Source organism: Eulemur rufifrons, chromosome 28 (assembly GCF_041146395.1).
Source record: "Eulemur rufifrons isolate Redbay chromosome 28, OSU_ERuf_1, whole genome shotgun sequence".
Taxonomy (NCBI): Eukaryota; Metazoa; Chordata; class Mammalia; order Primates; family Lemuridae; genus Eulemur; species Eulemur rufifrons.
In genome coordinates this window covers 58,747,375-58,766,253 of record NC_091010.1, presented here as the reverse complement: position 1 = coordinate 58,766,253, position 18,879 = coordinate 58,747,375, and the positions used below count along the sequence as shown (strand labels likewise).

Below are 18,879 nucleotides of genomic sequence, written 5' to 3'. Positions count from 1 at the left end.
CTTTTTTAATCTCTAATGCCTATGACAGTGCCTGACACATGATTGGCAATCAAATATTTGTTGAAATAAAGAATAAATGAATGAATAAATAGTCTTCGTTTACTCCTATTTCTTCTCTGACTTAACTAATAGCCTCCTAACATCTTTCTCTGCCTTTGGTCTTTTTCTTCCAATGTATTACCTGTAACATCACCAGAGAATTTTATATAAAACACAAATTGCGCTTAAGAATCTTCTTCAGTTCCCCACTATCTACAGGATTCAGAATCTATGGGTCCATCCCCTACTTCCTTTTCTCACCTCTCACCATTATTCTTGGACCCCGTGTCACAGCTGGGCCAAACATACCATGTCCCCTCTTGAATGGAATGCCATCTGCTCACTACAGGAACCTTTACCTTTTTCTTATTCAAGATCTTGCTCAAATATTACCTTCACTTAAATAATCACTCCATTTCTCCTCTGAGCATACTTAGTTCCTCTTTTCTTTCTGTTCACAGAGAAAAGGTGCATTTTTTATTAATATGTCACATGGTCAAGTGTCTGTATCTCTCCCTCAGTAAACCACAAATGTCTCAGAGGCAAGGCCTGAGTTTTATTCATCTTTGCATATCCAAACTTAGCATAGAGCTAGGGCTAAGATAGTTGTTCTATAAATAATTTTGAATGATGAATAAATATATTAATTCATGGATGAATCCTAGGCTTTGATACAAACTGCATACAGTAATAGGATTAAAAAATATATATGCAAAACAAAAAAATAAAACTCACTGATAAGAATTTGAGTACAATACATTTGTTGCATGATATTTTTATAACCTATATAAATTATTTAAATCTTCACAATCCACCTGAAATTTTATTCAATATTATATAAATGCCATAAAAAGAAGAGCATATTTTAATATACCCTTATATTTTAAATATTAGTGCTTCTAAAGATCTAATTTCTATTTAAGTTGAGAAAGAATATTTCAATAATTTAAACAGAAGTGGATAAAGATATTTCAACACATTGGAAAAATTATATGCTTTCATTTTCTAAACTACTAAAGAAATTTTGAAGTTATAGTTGTTGGAGAATAATTAATGATTAACTGGTCACATTTTAAATTTTTCTGTATACTCCTCTCAGGATTCTACAAGTTAAACAAATAATAATAAAATAAAATTTTTCTGTAGTTAGAATCTGTCAATATAAAATATTGATAGTCACTTTCTAAAGTATGGAGTAAATGTTTACTATTATAATTTATATAATATTTTGCAGTGTTTTTTAAGAGGCTTAGTTTCAGGTAGGATGTAAATGCACCATTTCTTCCCAAATCATGTTATAAGCAAGAGAAATTAAATGGTAATGGTAAGTTTCAGTCTGCTAAGTTTATCCTTAAAATAAGAATTCATAACTCTTGATTTTTTTAGATATTGAGTTCTATATCACTGTGTTGTTTCTTCTCACATTGACTATTCTATCAATCTTTAATCTTGAACTTTCCATTATTATCTAAGAAGTACTAGATTATTTGCATTCCATTAATCTCTCTTCTCTATAGACTCTCAACCATTATGGATGAATTCATACAAATCCTAGCAAATCTGCCAAAAGACTAGGTAGGCTTTTTGAAAAAGTCATTAGTGCAGTCTGAGCCAGGAGAAATAAAACTTCCAGGCTTACTGACATATCTATTGATAGTTTTCAAAACAGAAGAAAGAAGGAAACTTAGTTTTTTAAAATTCCTTTTTCCAAGCAGCACAAGTCTTTCTGCTGGGGCTGGGACATGCCGACTAATTCTCATATTCCCACAGTTCATGTGTTAGGTGTCCCACGCAGAGTAGATGTGCAAAGAAGCTTTGGTGAATAAGTGAATGCTGACAATGGCTAATTTCTTTCATACATGATTTGGAGACTCTTTCATTACGGTGGTCTTAGATACATAAAGGACAATGATTTCATGGAAGAAGGAGAAAAGAGCCCTTCTGGGCAAGCTTCCTTGAAACTCTAGTTTTCTTAGGGGAGGAAAAAGCAGAGGGAAAGTAATGTTTATTGTTGATTTCCTACTTTGTTCCAGGTATTATGCTAGGTATTCTACCTATTTTAGCTCATTTAATCCTTACAAAAATCCTGAAGTAGTCATGTACCTGCTTTTATTTAAGGAAACAAAATTCAAAGAACTGAATTAACCAAGTCAAACATCTTATAAGAGAAAAAACTAGAATTTTTAATCCAAGCTGATTTGACTCCAAACTTTATTCTAGCATACCATTCTTTCCTTAAAACAAACAAACAAACCAAAATCACCACCACCAACAATAACAGAAACAGAATGTGCTTTTATTTTGTCTGGCCCTTTCATTGTAAGTTAACATTGTAAGTTAATTCTTTTTTGGAAGCAGGCAAGAATACAATAATAATGAAAAAAATCCTAATGCAGTTAATAAGGACATCTCTCTGCAATCCTATTTGTTCAAAAGGAGAATTTGATTTTATTGTAGCAATATTTAACAGGGGAAATTATTTATGGTTTTGTGCCTCATCAACAAACATACCTGTATCACTAGGTGGTGCAATCAGGTCACAGAGCAGTAGAATGTGTGTTCTAACTCAGCGGTCCCCAACCTATTTGGCACCAGGGACTGGTTTCACGGAAGACAATTGTTCCATGGAACAGGGTGGGGTGGGGAGGGGATGGTTTCAGGATGATTCAAACAGATTACATTTATTACATTTGTAGCCACTCCCCACTGCTAGCTAGCATCAGTGCCTCAGTGCCACCTCAGATCATCAGGCATTAAATTCTCATAAGGAGCGAGCAACCTAGATCCCTTGTATGTACAGTTTACAGTAGGGTTCACGCTCCTATGAGAATCTAATCCCCCTGCTGATCTAACAGAAGTCAGAGCTCAGGCAGTGATGCAAGCAATGGGGAGAGGCTAGAAAAACAGATGAAGCTTTACTTGCTCACCCAGCATTTACTTCCTGCCGTGCGGCCCAGTTCCTAACAGGCTGTAGACTGGTACCAGTCTGCTGCCTGGGAGTTGGGGACCATAGCTCTAATTTAGTGCTTATCTCACCCAAAGTCTATGTGTCTTTCCCACCTCTCACATTGTCCTACTAGAAGATGACAGAGGGTGCCTACAAACAGGCACACTTACAAAGTATAATTATTGTCTTCTTTAACATGCCTTTTAATATTATCCCAGGCCAATTCCAAGCACTCCACATAATGTATTATTATAATAGAAGAAAAGTGTTTCTCATAAAGCCAGCTTTTTGCTATCATTTTCAGCTTTCTTTTGATAACCTGAATTGATTTTTTAAAAAAGAGCTCCAACGGTGCAGTGTTTGAAACTCTACCTCAAATAGGTCAGAGTCTTACTTCCCTAGTTGTATTGTACAGCATGAAAGGCTGCCTGTGTTTTCTCATGGCTTTACTCCTCGGGGGACCTCCCATGGATCATTTCTCTAAGTAAAAAAGAATCCATTGACTGAGCCTATCCTAAAGCTAACAAACTGAGCTTTCCATGGGGAAATAACAGTAAATTGAGTGCAGCTATTGACCAGCCTTCTGTAGTTAAAAATACAACAAACTATACCTTGTCTGATTTACTCTTAAATTACTGGTCATTTTCATGCTCTGCTGGCATTATTTACTACTTGATAACCTTTCAGACAAGTAGAACAAAAAATTGGCCACTATCTTCTGTTTTTTTTTTATCTGGTATCCAGTACATATATAAATGTATTTCTTTTATTCATAGCTAATATGAGACTGTTCTGGTTTTTTGTACATATGTATATATACATACACACACATATACATACACATGTATATATACTAAATGCATGTGTTATTTCAGAAGAAATGTGTTTAAGTTTTAGTGGCTTAATTACACTAATGATAACCCAACCTTTATATTTATCTTTCTTTCAATCCAGGATAATAGGATAATAGGAAAAGATATGCCACAATAAGTGATATAATTAAACAACAAATGTTTTATTCAATATGTAAAAATCTTGTAGACATGCTATTTTGAGATATTTAAAATTAGTTACAAGTTATTTTTATTTAAAATTCAGTACCAATGAAAAATATGAAAAAATAAATATATTTTTCATTCATATATTGTTTGTTTTTTGAAGGAGGAAAATGTCACGTCATTACAGGGAAAAAAATCTATAGGATGACACATGTACTAGAGCAAAAAATAAAGATAAATTTCATCCCTACTAAAATGTAATCAGTATTTGTAAAAACAAAATCAAAAAGAATAAAAACCAAAACCACAAAGATATTTAGTACAAGCATAGTCATTTTTTGGTAAGAAGAGTAGAATAATAAACAGTGTTTTGTAGGAAGTATCAACTGAAAAAATTATATGTACTGAGCTATACGGAATATATATATATAGTTTTCTTTATTTTAACTAAAGTTCACATTTTTATTTCTATAAATTTTATCAGACCCATTTTATATGTTCACAATTAGAAAATCCTATTTACTAGAATATTCTGTGATTATATCATAAACTACCTTACAATTATCTTTATTTTTTAATTAAAAAAAGTTAATCACAATCTAACTAATTGAAACTTTGCTGTACTATAGTTTAAAACACTGGTGCTCACTAGTTCTCACTTTTTCTCACTCATTTGCTCTCATAAATGTCCCCTGGTTACTTCCTTAGGGGACATTTGACAATGTTTGGAGGTGACATTTTTGGTTGTGACAACTGGAGTGGGGTTGCTGCTGGCATCTAGGGGGTAGAGGCTGGGGATGCTGCTAAATATCCTACAGTTTACAGAAAAGCCCCCCACCCCTCAATGAATCACCACCCCAAAATGTCAATAGTGCCAAGTTGAGAAACCCTGGTTTAAAGATAAAGGTAAATAAAATAAGAAATTTATTTAAAGATGCTAATTTTCTCAAGACAGAACTCATTCAGTCTAAACCAGAATGGTTGTTGGTATTTTTTAATTTTAAAAGCTCTTTATATTTTGGGGATATCAACCCCTTTGTCCAGACAAAAATTGGAAATCTTTTCCACATTTTCCATTTGTCATTTTCTTTTATTTGACCATGGGAATTTTTTTTAATTTTTATAGAGTCAGCATTATTAATCTTTTCCCTTATTGCTTCTGGATTTTGAATCACAGTTAGGAAACTTGTGGCCATTCAGAGGTGTAGAGTAATTCACCTTCATTTACTTCTAGTAACATACTGGTTTCTACATTTAAATTTTGGATCTTTTTAGAATTTGCTTCTGTTATATTGGAACAGATTCAGTGTTCTCTTTTTCCATATAGCTCTTCTGCTATCTCAGTACCACTTACTGAGAAACACATCTTTTTCCTATTAATTGATATGTCAATTTTTTCATTTACTAAATTTTCCTATAAATTTGATCTATATCTAGTTTTTAATTGTAAATTTTCTTTTAAACTATTATAATATCTCTTATTATAAAATGATTAATTAGACTTGGCAAACATTCAACCAACTTGTCAATTAAAACCAGTAACTGAAATTAAAGTATTTTATTATGTGTTCATATATCCTTCCCACTAGCATTTAAGGTGTTTGGGTACTATCTTACTGCCTTTTTTCCTCCAATGTCTAGCTGTGTTCCTTGAACATTGACAATAATCAATAAATCAATATTAAAAATGTATAAATGCAAATGGTAGACAGTAAGTCTCTACTAGAATACTTTACATTTAGATAGCAATGTTGGGTTTGCCATCTAAATGTAGCAAATCTCATTTGATCCAACAAGAACTCTGAGTGCTAGGCATAGAAAGTATCTCTTACCTCCACTTTATAAATGAGAATTTTGAAGCTCAGCAATGCCTAAGTTACTTTCTCAAGCTCACAAAGTTAAAAGTAGAACTGGAACTGGAATTCTGACTTCAAATTTAATGCTCTCTGCATTAGAGGTAAGATGATTACATTTTTGGTCTTGATTTCATTCCTCTTTAGGTATCTCTCTTTGAATTTCAAAATAACTTTCATCCTAGAGATGTACATGTTACTAAGGTCTAAATCTGATTAATAATGAGATAAGTCAATTATTCTTCACCAAAAAGAATGCATAGGAGATGAAATAACATTTATAAAAGATCAGTTTAAACATTATTATGAGGATTATAATATTAATTACATGTTATAAAGTGATATCAGATAATAAAAACACATAGTGAGGTTTTTGTTCAACATTTTTACTGTACATATTTCTTTTACCTATTTTTCTATTTCACTTATTTTTTAATTAATAGATGATGATGATCATATGTAAACTTTTATGTTCAGGTACCAGTACAAGGCTCTACACAGGAGAATCCCAGGAATTAGAAATACTATGTTTCTAAGTACAATTAACAGAACAAAAAGGAATGAACAAGAAGAAAAATAGTGAGTTTTCCTGGTTTTGAAATTATTGGTTTATTGTTTCTAGTTATAAAGGAAAGAGAGAAAATAAAATATGTACAAGAAAAAAACATATGAAATTATTGCAACAAGATTGTTAAAAATCCACTATGTTCTTACCTTTAAAAAGCAAAGATCTATTTAACAAAGTTGCTCTGATAATATAGTATTATATTTTAAATTGTTCAATAACATACTAATTAATTTAAGAATATCAATTTTGCATTTGAGCTCTGTGGTTCATCTTGGAAGATTTACTGTAATATTTGTAATTTAAATTAATTTCATTGATTATATTTAAAATCACCATAGACTCTAATAAAATGTCTTATACATTTTGTTGTTAATCTATGGATCTATTTTTTTCTATATATATTATATAAGCTAAATACATTTGCATTTAATAAATAAACATTCTGAATCTAGATGAAATGCTCATTTCCAGAATTAAGGTTCCTAAGGGAGAAAATAAAATTGCTGCTGTGAAAGCTAAACATAATGCAGCATAATCGATTGGTTCACTTAAAGGCATCAGTCATGCTCCCTTTGATGATAGATTAAGTAAATATGAGAGTAGACAGCACAAACATTACAGGTATTCTACAGCATATTGTAGTAAGGACTATGAAAATTGGTCACACTTTAGAGCAAGCAATATGGATAAAAATGTTTTATGAGAAATGTATTTATAAAGAAATTGAGGAAAAATGTTTATATTAATTATATAAGTGGTGAGTAAATACTCATATACAGTGTAAGATGATTAAAACCAAATAGTCTACAGGGCTTTCCAGAGGAAGAATAGAGTTCTAGATCTTTAAAAATAACCAAAATGATCACATAGGTTTATTTATATAAAGAAAAGAAGAAGAAAACAAGACGCAGCAGATCATTAACAGTAATCAAATGAATTATACATCAGATGAGCAGGATGTACTCTTAGCCTTCCTTAATTGTATAAAGCAGCCTTGAAGCTTCAGGACAAGTAAAAGTATTTTCAATATTGCTGGCTGCCCTGGGAGTAGGTTTCTTTGCTAAACCTTACCAGGAAAACAATAACACTACATTGTACATGACTTACGGGCTTCACTAAAAAGGCCAGTACGTACAGCCACCATAGGAGTGGGGCTACAAAGAATATATAGCTCTTGCTATGGTCTGAATATTTGTATTCCCCCTAAAATTCATATGTTGAAACCTAGTCCACAAAGTGGTGGTATTACGAGGTGGGGCCTTTGGGATGTGAGGTTATGAGGGCAGACCCCTCAAGACTGCAGTAGGTGCCCTATGAAAGAGGCCTGAGGGAGCGTGTTTGCCCCTTCTACCACGTGAGGACACAGCCAGAAGGTGCTGTGAACTTTCTATGAACTAGAAAGCGGAGCCCTCACCAGACACCAAATGTTCTGGTTCCTTGATCTTGGACTTCCTGGGCTCCACAACTGTGAGAAATAAGTTTATGTTGCTTGTAAGTCACCTGGTTTATGATATTTTTGTTGCAGCAGCCTGAACAGACTAACACACCTCTTGATAATAGCCTTTCTTTCCTCTGATCTTATTTATTACCACCCGTGATCTTCACTAGTTCCCTCGCTCCCTACCACTCTCAAGTTAAAAACAAGAATGTGTCTAATACAACCAGAAGGAACGCCACATTTGGGTCATATTCATTACACCTGCCTTGGTTAAAATCAGTCCCTTGAATAAACACTTGGTGATCTTTCAAGTAATTTGAATCTACTCCCAGTGTTACTACTGAGTTGCTGATCCAGTTTTTCCACCTGCAAGATGGGGCCAACATCTTGATTCCTTTTCTTTTTTAATCAAGATGTGATGAGAGCAAATAAGATAATATGCTGTCAGTTATTTGGAAAAATAAAGCACTACGGAAATTGAAAGTGTTCTAGCTGCAAGTGAAAGATAACAGGATCAGCATCATATCACCAGGCTGGGAGAGTAAACAGAAATGAATTCGAACCCAAAGCTGTTATCAATAGAGGGTGACATGACACAACAGGAAAAGGCTGCAGGCTATTTTGTTTCCTTTCTATCTATGGTAACTGTGCTCCTATCAAAGTGAGTACCAACTCCTACTGCTCATTAAGGCTGTCATGTTTTTCACAGTCTCATCTGCCTTATAATTGAAATTCTTATTTTAACAGCATTATCTTAATGTTATTGCTAGCTATGGAATGTCTTTGAAGAGTGCAACATTAAAGTTAATTTGGCCCTACATCTTTGGTAATGGATACTGTCTGGAACATAATAAACTATAGATACTCATACTTGAACTGAAATATGTCAAGGTTGCTTTCCCAATTATTGTAGTTTGTTATAGGCGACCCATAACATGATTGGTTATCATTTCTCACATCTGACTAATTTCATATTGCTCATGGTCTTTTTTATTAGAGTGGCAAAAATCAGAATTCCTAATGATGTGAAGTTTTTCTTTTTCTTTTTTTCATTCTTAATTAAAACTGGTTATGCACTTCAGTTGAACTTCCCAGTGAGAAAAATTAGATCAGTATTGTAATAAGAATTAAGAAAGTACTCTTAGGATTGTAGTCAATGTGTAATTTAAGAAAATGTAATATAGTAAATAAAAACATATATCAAATGGCCTATATTGTTAATTTAAATGGCACCTTCCATTAAGCAAAACCTACAGTTCTTATAAGTTAATGTCTGTACAGTGCTATTAAAGAAACTATGCTCACAGTATACTAATAAAGTAAAACAATCTCACTTAATGAGCTTTTATTCCCATTCAGGTGTAATGATTTCCCATTGCTTATTGGATAAATACCTAGAGTAATACACCTAGCAAATACTTCACATGTAAATAGGTCAAACGAAAAACTACTAAACCGTAGAGATTAATACTAGAAATTTAAACTTTTAAACATTTTATGATAATTATTTTCAATACTAATGTAATAAATCAAAAACTCTGGGATTCAATTGAAATGTAATCTTTGATGTCTGGGATTTGATTCAAAATAATCACTGGTGGAGCTGGGGGCAAGAGGGAATAAAGATGAAACAAGACTGGCTATGAGTCAACAATTGCTGAAGTTGAGTAATATGATTCATTTCTCTATTTCTATATATGCTTAATTTTTTTATCATAAAAGTTAATAATTAATCTTTGATATTAATATTTTATTTCTAATTTAATGGAGTTGTTTCACTAAAGAAGGCCTCATAGGAAGCTGGAAAAATACAACTGTTTATTTTAGGAAGATATTTTCCAAAGTTACATTTTTAGATTTTTATTTTATAAGCAGATATTAGATATCTTCTTGCACCCTGCCTTTTATTTTAGAGTATCCCTCATCTAATGTATATGCATATATGACTATGAATGTCTATGGAAAAATTTAATATTTGAAGATATTCATACCTATAAATGGGTAGCCAGGCCCCACCTATGTTAGAAAGTTATTTAGATCTTCTCAAAACCAAATACACATACCTATTAGAATGACAAAACAAAATATAAAAACTCAACAATATCTAGTGCTGATGAGGATGTGAAACAATTGAAACTCTCATATGTTGCTGATAGGAATACAAAATGGCATACCCACTTTGGAAAATTGTTAGAGTTAAACATACTTTTACCATATTACCCAGAAATCCTACCGACAGGTTTTTACCAAAGAGAAGACCATTTACTGGTCTTCCTTAGAAAGACCAGTATGCAAACATTAATGACAGCCTTATTTACAATTACTCCAGACTGGAAATAATACAAATGTCCCTTACCTGCTGATTGGATGAATAAACTGTGGTGCATCTATGCAATGGAATAAACTCAGCAATAAACTACTGATACATGCAATGACATGGACCTCATTTAACACATTATGCTAAATGAAAGAAGCCACAAAAGGCTATATACTACATGGCTCAATTTATATGATTTGCTAGAAAAGGCAAAACTATAAGAACATAAATCAGATAAGTGGTTGCCAGGGGCTTGGGATAGAGGGATGGGCTTCACTGCAAAGGGGCATGAGGGAAATTTCTACTGTGATGAACACATTCTATACTTGGTTGGGGTGGTCACTACATGATGCAGTATGGATAAGGTTTTTTATTGTTATAATATATTTTTTTGTATTTTACAAAGTTTCTATAATTAGAATATATTAATTTTCTGATCAGAGGAAGAAATTAACATTATTTAAAATTGATAACTGATGTTATGACAACTATATTGCCTTGACATTTCAGGAATGTATAGGAAAATAATTAATGTGTCAATCACATTTTCTCTCAGTGCTTGATGAAAACGGTGTATATCCATTTCTATGTGCATTTCTGTATGCATGCACTCATACCACATTCAATACAGTGAGACACTGAGTAGAGATATTTAGTTAATCAAATATTATGGTGGAAAGAGGGTACATTTGTTATCTTTATTACCATTAATAATTATGCCAAAATTAAACTTTCTCTGATGAATCAATAGTATTCTGGGATCTTGCATGAGAAAGTATATAGTAACAGAACAAGCCTTAAAGAAAAAGAAAGAAGAAATAGTAGCAGAAGAATTAGAGGATAATTCAAGGGGTGAGGTAGTTGTTAACAGCAGATTCTAAGATATTTTAGAGTAAAACCTGTATCATAAACATCTTTCTGCTGTCTGGAATGCCTAGTATAGTGCACTACACATTTTTTTTTGTTAATTTTTTCCCAAATAAATGGAGTCATCAAAATTTAATATACTTTTAATAAAATGTTATTTTGAACTGCTTGACATTTAATTTATATAAGCAAAATTATTCTGTTTTGTGAATGTACTGTTTAAAAAAATCCCAAAACTTCCCCAAACACACAAATATCATAATGCCTCATTTCAAAGAGAGATTGAAGAGGCCACATATATAATACATACTTCAAAATTATTCTGAAATAAAAAACATTTGGAAAGATTGATTCTTCTAATAAGCCATTATAAGAAAAAAACTTATATTGTTTAATAATGCTCAGTATTTACTCATGTTTACTCATGTTGAGTATGTATTTATGATATTCATTATACTTAATTTTCTTCTAGAATAAAGACGTGCATGTGTACAATATACTGACTGAACAACGTTTTTCAATGTTAGTTATTACCAAAATATTTTGCCTGTTGACTTAAAATTACCATCTTTACTAAACAAAGTTGTTGTTTGCTATTCTTTTTAATTTTTTTTAAGTCTGGGACATTATGAGTATATCTTAATGCATAAAAGTAAAATAAGAAAGTTATAAAATTGAGTGATTAGAACATAGATCTACTGAATTGAGAATAACCAATAAATAAGGCAAAACCAGGCAATTCTAATTACTTCATAACTCAAATCTATTTAAGATCTTAAACACTGAATTCCCCCCTCACTTTTAATTGCATTGTTATTCACAACTAGGGACTGTGCTCCCATATTAATTTCTGTATCCTCAATACTTGGCCTATAGGAGGTACACAGTAAATGTTGGATTAGTAAGTGAATAATGAATTAACTAATTAACTAATCTGAACTCTCTGTTTCTTGAACTCTCCATCTTATCAGCCACAGACATTTACCTTCACTATCAATCCTCTCATGCAATTTAAAAGAGATACTCAGATTAGTATCATGGAATCTCTCATTAGCTTCATTCTCTATCCTTCTTCATCTTGCCAATATCTAACCAGGGGAAAGCCCCACTGTCTGATTTCCTCACTTTTGATTTTAGTGTGAAGGTTATTACAAGACAAAGTAATTGTCCCTACTAAAGCTCCTACTCTTTAGGCTCCTTTGGGTTTTCACTGTTGCTCAGCAATCCTTTTTGTCACCTATAGATGTTTCTTATTCAGTTTTTCCTTAATTCATTCTCTACTTTTTTGTTTCAGACTTCAAGAATTAGTTTACTTCTACTACGTAGGCAAGTTCTTCTAGGACAAGGAAACAATAGAGGTAAAGATAGAGGCAAGTGCAAGAGTGCTGGGTGGGGTCAGGTTATTGGGGTGAAATGCCAAGAAATGGCTGGATAGGAAGAAAGGTACCTTTCAAGGTGTGGTACATGATGCAGTGGGGATTTATTTTTTACTATAAGAGACAGGGAGCTATTGGGGAATTCTGAGCAGGGTGATATGAGCATATTTGCATGTTAGAAAGATCCCTTTGGTAGCAATGTGGAAAACCGCCTGGAAGAGTGAAGGCAGGGACGCCAGTAAGGAAGATATTATAATAGTTCAAGAAAAACATTATGAATGCTTGAAATACAGGAATAGTAGTGAGGATGAAGTGATGCATTTAAGATATATTTAGATTGTAGAATAGACAGGGCTCAATGACCAATAAAAATGGAGGATAGGTAGAAAGAGAAATCTTGAATTTCCTGTCTTAGCCTTTACAACAAGTGTTCTACATTTCTTCTATTATTCTTAAGCCTCAACATTATACACTCAGCTCCCACTCTGCAGGCGCTTTACTTTTTTTTCTTCTTCTGATATTACCATAAAATTATAAGATTACCAAAGGTAAACTCCTATCACATGGAAGTACTCAAAATTTCCTTTAATCATTACCCATAATTTTATTACCCTCACTCATCTTCCCAAAATTAATCCTTATTCCTGTTTCTTTGATCCCCTCTCTGCTTTCCCCTCCATCCTAATGCACATTTCCCCCCTTTAATATTTCTTCTCCAAAAAAATTTTGTCTTGAACCTGCCAGTTTCTTAAATTACCATCCCATTTGCTTCCCTCCTTTCTGCATTATCAATTTCAAAATTGTAATCTATCCTGTTGCATCCACTGTCTCATCTTCAAGCCAGCCCTTGCCATCTGGCTTCTGCCATTCAACAAAAGAATACTTCCTCAAAAGCCACCAACGACTGCATAATTAGCAAACTCCATCTCCTCTCCTTAGTGCTCATCTTCATTGACTCTATAAAATGCATGAAATCTCTTAACACTTCATCCTTCGTGGCGCGTCCTCTTTTTCTTAATTCTAATGGTCCTGCAACTCTTTAGTCTGCTTATTTCTGTATTCTTTCTCTGCCTGTCATTTCAGTCTTTCTTTCCTTTGATATGCCTCCAACAGCTCATTGGAGCAATTTTACTAAATTCCACCTTAAATTTCCTTTTTTTTTCTCACTCCCATGACTTCAAGTATAATATGAAGAACTGCCAACATTCTGACCCCTCCCTCTCTTTGCCCTCAAAGTCTATCCCTATATTTAATCACTTATTTAAGTTCTGTAAATTCTACACCTTTGGTTTTCAGTGATATGTACACAATTACTTGTTGACTATCACTCGTTCAGGGCCACTTCTAGAAAGATGAGAAATATACATTAAGAGCCATAAAAGTTAGTAACTTTTGATCCAGCAGTTTTTCTTTCATAATTAGGATCAAAACTTATATAGAAAAATTAGTCATTTATAATAGTGTGAAATTAGAATAAAGTTAATTGAAAATAAAATAGGTAAATAAATGATGGCACACTACAGAATAATTTAAATGACATTTTTGAATCAAACTTAGAAGTGAAAAATGTTCTTTCTATAATACTAAAAAAGAAAAATAGAATGCAAAATTACATATGTATTATACTCTTAATTTTGTAAAAATAGGTATATGCAAAATAAAAATGCTATTAGAAAGACAAAAGTTCTGGCAATGGATATTTGTGAGTGATGGGATTATTAAAGATTTCAATTTTTATTATTTCTGCAATAAAGATGTATTATTTATATAATCAGAATATTAATAGTAAATGGTAATAAATTAATTAAAAATATCAAATATCACAAAACAGCTAAAAAATAAGAAACCTGAGGAAAAGTGAATAAGCTGCTTAGGCCAGTCACTGGAACTACTGTCCATAAAAATGGCAGCCAGGAATGAAGAGCCAGAGTGGCCACTGGCTGTGCCCAAGAGCAAAGGACTGGCTCATCCTGCTCTGGGAACCAAGCCCAAAATGCTCTTAACATGAGAGGCACTTTATTTGTCTGGCTTAGACTTGAACAATGTGTTTGGCACCTTGGGAGAGAGGTTTCTTACATAATGTACTACGCTGAATTGTCCCAATAAACAGAGAACTGATTTCAATACAATGTCAAAATTAGCACTGCTAGGACTACCAACAGAAAGTATTAATAGCATCCAGATTAGATTATTTTTTCTATTTTAGTGGGCATTGAATTCTTACATGCTTCTCATTTGCCCAATGTCTTTTTAAATAGTATACTTTATAGCACTCCGAAGCTACAATATGTAAAATGAAAATTCTAGTATAAAATGGCTACAATATATACATAGAATACTAATAAATTTATTAGTTCAGTCAAAATTAATCATGCTGTATACACTGTCTTTAAAATTACTAATTAGTCTACTTGACTATAATTACCAAATAAACCCATCTTAAATTACTTTGTTTCTAAAGCAAGTTATAGAGCTCGTACGCTTTACTAGCATAGAAAATCTACAATAGTTCTTTTTATAAGAAACTTCTAATGTAAAAATAACAGAAAGCTCATGTGCTGAGTTTATTGCAGTTTAATAAATCACCCTGATTTCTTTACAGCAATTCAGATTATAATTGATAACTGCTGGAATTCTCTGAAATACTAAGACACCCTCTAACTTTCTACTGCAAAGTTCTTCCTTAAGATCCACAATTATCCATGACTATTTCAGTACCTGGAATCAAAGAATAATACATGAAATTTAAGTAACTCTCTGCTTATAAATAGCTTTACAAAAAAAATTCTATAGATATATTGGGGCCTAAGATGTATTCTCCATTTGAACTAAAATCAGCAGGTATAAAATGTGGTGTGGGAAAGAAGCACTTAGGCCAATTTGAGACTCAAATCCTGATTCTAGCTTCTACTGGTGATTAAATTTGTGATCTTGAACAAAGGTCTTGAGCTCTCAAAGCCTAAGTTTCATCAACAGTAAATAGAAAAAACAAAATCTGGTCTGCTTATTTTATAAGATTGGCCTAGGGCTCAAATGATATTGAGATATTGTAAGAAAAGGAATTTTGAAAAACAGTGTCTTAAACTCAATTTAAACATTCCAATTGTTCCCATGACCTAGGAAGTTCAAATTCAAGCTCCAAAACAATCTTTAAGAACAAAGTTGGTTGACTCACACTTTCTGGTTCCAAAACTTACTACAAAGCTACAGTAATCAAGACAGTGTAGTACTGTCATAAGGATAGACATATAGATCGGTAGAACAGTGTTAAGAGTCCAGACATAAATCCTTACATTTATGGTCAATTGATTTTCAACAAGGGTCCCTAGACCATTTAATGGAGAAAGAAAGCATTTTAAATAAGCAGTGAAAAGTTACCGTATGATCCAGCAATTCCATTCTTAGGTATATATCCAAAAGAAACATAATTATATGTCCACACAAAATCTTTTACACAAATGTTCAGAGTAGCATTAGTCGGAATATCCAAAAAGTAAAAACAACCAAAATGTCCATCAACAGATTAATGTGTAAACAAAATGTGCTGTACCCGTACAATGGAATATGATTCAGCAATAAAAATGAACAAGGCAGTGATTACATGCTATATAACATTGATGAACTTCAAAAACATGCTAAGTGAAAGAAGCTAGTCACAACAGACCATATTTTCCTATGAAACATCCAAAATAGGAAAATATATAAAGACAGTAGATTAATGCTGAGAGGTGGGGAGGAGAGGGCTGAAGAAAAATGGGGTGGGGGGTGACTGCTAAAGGGTATAAGGTTTCTTTCAGAGATGATAACAGGTTCTAAAATTGATTTTGGTGATGGTTACATAATTCTGTGTATATACCAAAAACCACTGAATTGTATATGTTAAATTTGTGAACTATATGGTATATGAATTATATTTCAAAAAAGCTGTTTCCATAAACATAATACCATACATTGATAACTAGATCTTAATTCCCAGATAAAAAGGGCTTTCCTAAATGAGAGTTTGCATGTAATTATTTTTTTCATTTGACATCTTCAATTTAAGTTTCTGAAGAAAAGTGGTACAAAAGAAATAGAGGCATGTCATTTATTCAGAGAACTGAGTAAAAATAAAAATAGCAAGAATTCCAACATTAGCATAATGCTTTATGGTACATAAAGTACTTGCACAAATGGTCCTGCAGCCAACAAAATAGCAAACCAGAATGAGTTGCTTGTCCCCTCACCTGACTTTAAACATGAAGACAACATACTAGAGATAGGAAGGTTGATGAATCTCAAAGACATACTCGGTAATTCATGCAAAATTTTCAAGAAACACTTGGGAAGATAGAAAGTGGCTAGGCCTCTTGTAGGAGGAAGTGGTAGCCTGTATTAGGGGAGGGCCTAGTCCACATTGTCCACCTACTCCACCTGTTGTGGGACAGGAGAGAGCAGAACCAGTCCAGTGCCAGCCCAAGGCTGCAGACTAATGACAGGGAATTCCAGGGCTCAGCTTGGGTTAGGAATCTCTTAGCCACACATGCAAATAATGGGACTATCCCTAAACATTCACTTCTTTCCACCTCAACTGCTGATCTCGTAATTACATCAGTTTATGTGTATGTCTTCCATTACTTCCGGAGAAATTAGAATGTATGTATTTGAACACACTGGAGAAAAGTTTAAGAACACTGAAAAACAGAAAATTCTGAAAAATTCTAAGGAGAAAATGGTAATCATTTACAAAGAACAAAGAATCAAATTGACATCATCATAAACTTGAGAGAAAGTTTAAAATTTTGAAGAAGAAAACTTTGAACCTAGAATTTTATATCCAATTAAACTGCTATTTATGTGTGAGAAAAAAATGAACATATTGGTAAGCATTTAAGCTCTCAAAGAAAATCCCATATAAAATTTTTCTTTGAAAAGAATCTTTTGGATGATTTACCTTAGTGAAAAATGAAAGAAATTCATGAACAAACAATTAGATATAAAAAGTAAATGAGAGTAAAGAAAGGTCATTGTTATTTGAATAGGCCACAATGAAGAAAGAAGTTCGTCCATAATATCTGGATCAAAAATTCCAGGTAGTATCAACATACGGTGAGAGAAACCAAGGAAGTTGAGAGCATGCTAAAAGTACTGATTTTGTTTCAGATGGGAAGGGGAAAAATATGTTTTAATAAGCTTTAGACATTGCTAGGGAAAAATTACTATGAATCTTGATAAGTAAGAGGTAACTATGAGAAACACAAAAACAGAATATGCACTACCTAGTTTAGTAGACAAAAATCAATTTATCAGAAGAAATTGGGAAAAAGAACCAAAAAGAAGCAAGGCTAGTAACAATACACACACACGCACACACACAATGGGGTAGCTGAAATAAGCTTTGGTAGAACAGTAATTACTGTCAATGTAAATATCAATCAAAAAGACTCACAGTGAATGGGAAAATAAAAAATTAACAGTGTTTTCCACAAGGAATATGTATAAAACAGAGGGCTATAGAGACCTTGGAAATAAAGGACTCCCAGGCAAATATGAACTAAAAGAAAGTACAGGTAGACATTTTTAAATTCTACAAAATGAAACTTAAGGTTAAAAACATCACAGTGATAAAGAATGAAATAAAATTTGGAAAAAAAATAAAACAAGAAATTACAGAAATTATGAACATGTGCAGTGAATAATACCTTTTGAATACTATTAAGGTGCGATTGACAAACTCTGATGACATATACGTGTGTTACATTTGTCCCTTAAGCTTGTGAGTTTTCTAGTTCTTTGATTCTTTCTTTTCCTCCTTGGCCTATGTATACATTACTTACATTTATTTTTCTCTTGTTACTTCATTTTTAGGAGTGCTTCAGAATGTTTTAAAACAGAGGGGCAGAAGAAAAGAATTTAGGTTCAAATAGTCCATGTTTTCTGTTTGTGAAAGGTTTTTTACTAAAGTTATTAGAAACAAGCAGTCAAAATGAAATTAGAACACTTGCTGTAACTTTCATTTAATGATTCCTTCTCTTTTGTAATTTCCCACAAGTAATGGAAGAGATGAAGAGATACACATATATTTCCTAATGTTCTAAGCTTCCATGGCAACCTGCGATCTAGAGTAGTAAAAAATCAAGTACATAAAACATTTTTTAAAAATCACAGGGAAACACACACAAAAATATTTTATTCCTTCCAAAAACTGGTCCTTTGTATAGCATCCATGAGGCATGATTTATTTTTATTTTTTAAGAATAACCAAAATGCTATAGACAGAAGCAAGTATATTTGTACCTATGTTTTTGGTAGATTCTATTTTTATATTCCTACTTTCCTTGACATAACGAAAAATTTGACAATAGCAACATAAAATTAGTCAAATAAGACCATTTTTTAAAAAGAGAATAAAATGTTTCAATTCTATGGAGTTTCTTAATTTTTCTCCTTAAATATCTTATCATATAAAAATGTAAATAAATATAATAAACATGCAA

At 32.5% G+C, this 18,879-nt stretch overlaps 1 protein-coding gene across 1 annotated transcript in view; it reads right to left on the bottom strand.

Annotated features, from left to right (window-relative positions):
• Positions 1-18,879, bottom strand: part of ATRNL1 (attractin like 1) — a 563,691-nt gene that overhangs the window by 179,044 nt on the left and 365,768 nt on the right. The gene's annotated exons all lie outside the window — the stretch shown is intronic.